Genomic DNA, 6,398 nt, shown 5'->3' with positions numbered 1-6,398 from the left:
TGTCAAACAAACATTTTCTGTTCCTATCTACACCCTTACTAGTGAGCACAGTGCACTCCAGGTCAGCTACAGGATGTAAACAGAATGGTGGCTACACAGGGATGACATCCAGAAGTTAACTTTCTTTTCTGTCTTCAGTTGAAACAGGCCTCACTTGCCTCACCTCCCTTGATCTCTATAGTAAATACAGCTCCTAGAACATAGTAGGCCTTCAATTTATATATGTTGAAATGATGGCTGCTCTTGTGCATATTTGATGGTCTCTCACAAAGGATAAGAAGGCAACTCAACATTGTGGGAGTATTTTTGTGACTGTATATGGCTGGGATGATTTAGTCTCAGAGTGTAATCCTAAAAACAGCAAAACTTCCCAAAACTTGGGAGACTTTTTGTTTTAACAGATACTTCTCAGGTTCCCAGGGGAAAAAAATAAAGAAATGAGGATCATACAATCATCACCAGCTCAGGGCCTCTCCGGGGTACTTGCTAGTGATTCAGCCCTCCCCTGCCAAGTCCCTTCTGTCTTCCAGCAGGGTCCCAGAGGATTCCCACTGCTCCTTGCTCCAGTCCTCAGCAACCACAGCAGCTCCTACTATCACCGCTCCTCACCAATTCTGACCTCCCTGTGTGGAACAGTGAGGACTAGCTCTGGCTTCAGGTGTGTTTCTATAACTCTCTGAGCTCAGATCCTGCCTGCAGCCATCTTGAACCTGTGAAGAAGTGATCATGGGGCAGCTTGCATCCCTTCATAACTGCTAATGTAAGTCCCAGGGTTAACTGTCACCAGAGAGCTGTGTGGGCCCCAGGTGTTCCTCAGAGTGCAGTGAAGAGCACGGGCAGGTATCTCACTCCCGCTGCTGCTTTGGGGAGAGGCTGCTTAGTGCTGCTGCAGGCTGACACCTCCATTGGTCCCATGGGGTTCAGACAGTGCCAGAAGCCCCACTACAAACTTGAACAGACCAGGAAGAGATAGGCACAGCCTGCTGTCCCAGAAAAAGAGCCAGACTGGGACCTCAGCAAGAAACCTTGGCCCTACCCAGATGCCACATATGTATACCTTCCAAAGGTCTTCCCTCTTGTTCTCTCTCCAAATGCTGCATATGGATAGTTTACTGCTTCTCTCACCATGTCCAGAGGATTTCTGCTTTCCCCCTAGTCAGTTTTCCTGTGTTGGCACAGGGATGAGGAAATATCCAGTCCTGGAAGGCTTATTGCATTTTGTTAAGTAAAAGTGAACTTTGTAGTTGGCAGATTTGTTGATTCCCATATGGGTGCTAAGCAACAGTCTTTAAAAGATAACATGTGCTAAGTCGTTTCAGTCGTGTCCAACTCTTTGCAACCCATGAACTGTAGCCCGCCAGGCTCCTCTGTCCATGGGGATTCTCTAGGCAAGAATACTGGAGTGGGTTGCCATTTCCTTCTCCAAGGGATCTTCCCAACCCAGGGATCGAATCCAGGCAGATTCTTTACCTACTGAAGCTGCGAGGGAAGCCCACTGAAAGAAACATAGGACTGTAATAATAGCATTGGAATTTCCTTTGATACTAAGGATGAGGTTGGATAACGACCTGGACATTTATATATGCTAAATTGGAGGCTCGCTTTTTGTCAGAAATGGAGAGAAAGACATAATAGATGAGACACATAGGTAGAGAAGTAAAATATAATACCAAGAGTTTTCAACAATTGGCATTTGGATTTTGGATATTAAAATTATATATAAAAGTAGACATAGTTTAAAAGTATATAAAACGTGACTTTTGTAACTGAAAATTTTTGACTAGGTTAAATACCAAGTTGTGTGAATTAAATTGGATACAGTGGATTAAAAGATCAATCGGGGTCAAGCAAATATTGCATAATCACAGCTTTTCTAGCTACTAAACGATTACTGTACTCATGTTGTAAGATTGTGAGAAATAATAGGAAAAATAGTGAACAATTTAAGAAAAACAATAACTCATATGCAGCAGCTGTGAGGTGCATGTTCAGTCACAAAGAGTCAGAACATTGACTCTTTGTGACCTCATGGACTGTAGTCTGTCAGGCTCCTCTGTCCATGGAATTTTCCAGGCAAGAATACTGGAGTGGGTTGCCATTTCCTACTCCAGGGGCTCTTTTCAACCCAGGGACCAAATCCAGGTCTCCAGCATCTCCTGTACTGGCAGGCAGATTCTTTACCATTGCACCACCTGGGAAGCCCAATAACTCCTAAAAACATTTCATAATCTGGGAATACACCTAGTCTGTCAAAGAATGCAAAAGAAAATTAAATTTTTTAATATAATTGCATCTGAAAAATTATTGCCTATAAACCCAGAGAAGAAACAACATAAAGTGAGAAAATAGTCAAATCAAATCTAAGCATCCTTGAAGCAACTTGAATATTGATTAACAGTTATTGATCATTTAAAATCTAATGGTATATTTTTTCATATCTGGGAGTTTATATTAGAGATAAATCATATTTTTGGCTAAATTAACAACCAGGTAATGCTTTCCCTAATGAAATATATCAGCTCACATCTTGAGAGTCTTCTGAAAGCTTTCTCAGACTATACAATTTAACATTTCTTCAGACTGTGGTTATACAAAATGAAATAGCTATTTTAAAACCATCTGCTTATTTTTCCTAAGGTAGACTTTCAAAACAGGATAATTTAATGGATTTGAGGTTTGTGGATTTTGAGCCTCAATTGTGTCTTGGCACTGAACATTAAATCAGCTAATTACCAAAATGCCATCTAATTTTACAATGACCTTAAATCTCCAGTGAACATTTAGTGGTCTAGTGGTTTGGGAAATGCAGGTGAGGTGAAGTGAAATTCTATTGAACTTAGCTACAACTAAAACTGACATAATTTTTCTCTTAGTTTTATTTCAGGTATGAAAGTAAAGGCCAGATTAATTTTTTTACTCCATAAGATGGCAATCTTCACTATTGCTATGAGGGAACTATCTGAGGGCATCAACCACCTAAGCAGCCAAGGACCAGAACTGAGGATCTTACTTCCAATTTTGAGTCAATTCTCCCTGACATTTTGATGGTAAGATCAAAGCTAATTTGCATTACTGATAAATCAAAATTATACCACGAGTTCTTTTATACCCTTCAAGGGATTTTTCCACTCAAATAATCCTGAGAGAATAAAGGTTGCTGTCATGTACTCTTTTTAAACAGAATTGTATTCACAGGACTTCCCTGATGGTCTAGTGGTTAAGAATCCGCCTGCCAATGCAGAGGACATAGGTTTGATCCCTGGTCCAGGAAGATTCCACATGCCTCTAGGCAACTAAGTCCCTGCACCACAACTACTGAGCCCATACTCTACAGCCTGCAAGCCACAACTACTGAGCCCCTGTGCTGCAAATACTGAAGCCTGCACACTCTAGAGCCCGTGCTCTGCAAAGAGAGAAGCCACCGCAATGAGAACCTGAGCACCACAAATAGAAAGTAGCCCCTAATCACCACGACTAGAGAAAGCTCATGCACGCAACAAAGACCTAGCACAGCCACAAATACATAAATAAAAACTGTACCCACAGTAATCAGATTGTACACAATTATTAAATAAATGATATTATTAAATGTATGATATATAATTTTCTGACTTCCGTTGACTCGCTAGCTTTCAAAGCCTCACTCTATCTGAATGATGAAATAAAGGCAACTGCTTGCAGAGAAGGAAGCTGAAACTAATTGGGGAGAAAGAGATGAAAGCAAGATATAGAATGTCTCTTATCCACAGAGATGATATTGTTGGAGAAAAAAATACAAAGAAGTATTTTAAAATAGACATTGAGACCCTCAGCAGAGTACACTCACAAAAGATGTCTTTTACTTCACAGTTATTTTCTCTGAGCACCATATTGAGATCTCCCCCACTTAGTAATAATTAAATATGTTATGAAGAAAACTTCTCTATTAGTTATAAGAATGTAAAGTGTCAAATAGTATGATTATTGCATTGCAGTTAAACTGCATCTGCCTATAAGGAGCCAAATTTCCTCTAAATAAGCATACTTTTACTCTCAGTTTAACATCTAATCAATAGAAATTTGAGACAGATAAATAAAGAAGAATTATAGAGTAGGCTGTATTTGCTCACTTGTGGTTATTATTATTATTAAATAAATATTAATAGTAAAATTAATAAAGCATCAAAGTTATATTAAAACCAATGAGCAATAGCAGCAAATCCCCAAATTTGAAGAACGCAAGTACTTTCTGTCCTTCTCCCAAGTTGGATTCAGTGATGCATCTAATAGACTCTGACTCAAGGGGCAGGGAGAGGCTGAGAATGGAGATTCTGGGAAACAGCAGATAGGGCAAAAGGAAGAAGGAAAATCCAGGAAGAAGAGACTCCCAGGTTCCAACTGGAGACAAATTCCATCTACATGTTCTACAAAGAGCCCCTAGGAGAACAATTAAGACCCTCAGAACCTCAATGTGTCCATGATCTGACCTCAAAATAGAAGAGGTTCTTTCTGGTACACCTACCCTGCTGAGGTGCATGAGAGCATGTTTAGGGGTCAGTAATGAAGTATTCACTCTAGGAAAGATAATGGGGACAATATCGAAACTACAAATGCAGTACTGTACCAGCATTTAAATAGCAACTTGATAAAACACAACAGAGGGAGCTAAAACTGATGGATGCAATCTAAAAGCTGGCATCTCTCCCAGTTTACTATTTAATTAATTAACACAGGAGAAAAGTTGCATTTTCTTGTCTGGCATTTCAAAACAATAAAGTAAAAAGAAGATGCCATTCAGAATTCTAATGCAACCTTGCTGGAGCACTCACATTCATTAAAGCTATCATTAATTACAGAGTTGGACTAAGGCTTATTCATTAGAATTCACATGCATTATTATATTATTCAAGGTTAAATTAGATTTATATCTTTCTGTACATTAATAAAAAGACATATAATAATACAGAGGAAAACATATACATGTATGTGTTTAAAAGTTGTTTACCTTTTCTATTGTGGTTCCTCTTTTTTTCCATAGGACAGTGGAAAGTCACAGTGTGATACATCTAACAGTAATCTCCCTTTACAATGATGATCTGACCTCAAAAAAGAAATGGTATTATTGATCTGCCATTATATGAATTGAATTTATGGTCATGTTGGTGATTTCACTGAGTTATTTGCTCTCTCCTGCCCTATTTTGGGGGCTGGAAATACAAGCTATAGTCCTGAGATAAACTTTTCTTTTGGTAAAGCTAACAACCACCTCTGAGAGTTGAGTCTATGACTTTACACTCATCAGTAACTCTGGATAAAAATTAAATGAGCTAAGTAATAAAACATGCACACATCACCTCTTCATCTCCTCCCCTCCTGGCACCCAGATGCACACATATACATGCATAAATACACGTACACACTGACAAACCATCAGCCCTGCATTGTGTAGAAGTGCAGTCTCCTTTTCAACAGACAGAATGCTTCTTCATGCAAAGTCCCTAAGTATGCATATGATACATATGCATAAAACATCGCTCCATCTAAAAAAGTTGCCACATCCCAGATGAAACTTTGAGGATCTGATCAGTGAAAAAGCAAGTCTGAAGTTGGAGGTGACAGAACTAAGAAATTTTTAAATTTTATCTTCTTATAGACCTTTTTTACTCTATGTACCAGTAACTTTTAATACTTTCACATACAATATTTTTACTATATTTAAGATGACAGGTATGAAATTGTGTTACTTTAATAACTTAATTTTAAGACGGACTTAACAGGACTTAACCAGGACTTAAACAATGAAGTCCTGAAGTGTAAGGTGTCTGGGAACGTTAACCCAGACACCTAGCACAATGACTGCATGTGTGTGCGTGTGTGTTAAGTTGCTTCAGTCATGTCTGACTCTTTGGGATGCTATGGACTGTAGTCTCCTCCTCCTCTGTCCATGGGATTCTCCAGGCAAGAAAATTGGAGTGGGTTGCCATTTCCTTCTCTAGGGGATCTTCCTGATCCAGGGATCAAACCTGGGGCTCCTGCCGCATCTCCTGCAGTGTAGGCAGATTCTTTACCGCTCAGCCACCCGGGAAGTCCCCAAATTGTTTACATTTGGCAGGATACTTGGTAGAGTAAACAAATGTTTGAACAAACTGAGACCCTGCCCCACAGGAGAATAGTGTCATAGGGAAGACAGACATTAAAGTGATTTCAGCAAAAAATTACATGATTACCAGTGTACAAAATATTTGCGAAGGTATAGGACACTGGACATGCTTAATGAGAAGAGTGCAGAATTACCTTGACTGTTGACTCAGCATTTGTTTGGGGCACAAGGAGAGCCTCAAGGGGGCGAAAAAAAGGAGAAAAGAGACAATAGGGCAGCATGTATGAGAGACAGAGGGGGATAATTTCAATCAGAAGAA

General features: G+C 39.5%; 1 long non-coding RNA gene across 1 annotated transcript; it reads left to right on the top strand.

The window, feature by feature from the left end:
- Positions 1-529: 529 nt before the first annotated feature.
- On the top strand, positions 530-3,556 carry LOC129644907 (uncharacterized). Its single transcript, XR_008711042.1, has 3 exons — positions 530-760; positions 2,874-3,047; positions 3,196-3,556. It is a non-coding gene; the product is annotated as an uncharacterized LOC129644907 (long non-coding RNA).
- Positions 3,557-6,398: the final 2,842 nt, after the last annotated feature.

Source organism: Bubalus kerabau, chromosome 2 (assembly GCF_029407905.1).
Source record: "Bubalus kerabau isolate K-KA32 ecotype Philippines breed swamp buffalo chromosome 2, PCC_UOA_SB_1v2, whole genome shotgun sequence".
NCBI classification, from domain to species: Eukaryota; Metazoa; Chordata; class Mammalia; order Artiodactyla; family Bovidae; genus Bubalus; species Bubalus kerabau.
The sequence above is the reverse complement of the archived record's forward strand: the minus strand, read 5'-3'. Positions and strand labels throughout refer to the sequence as shown.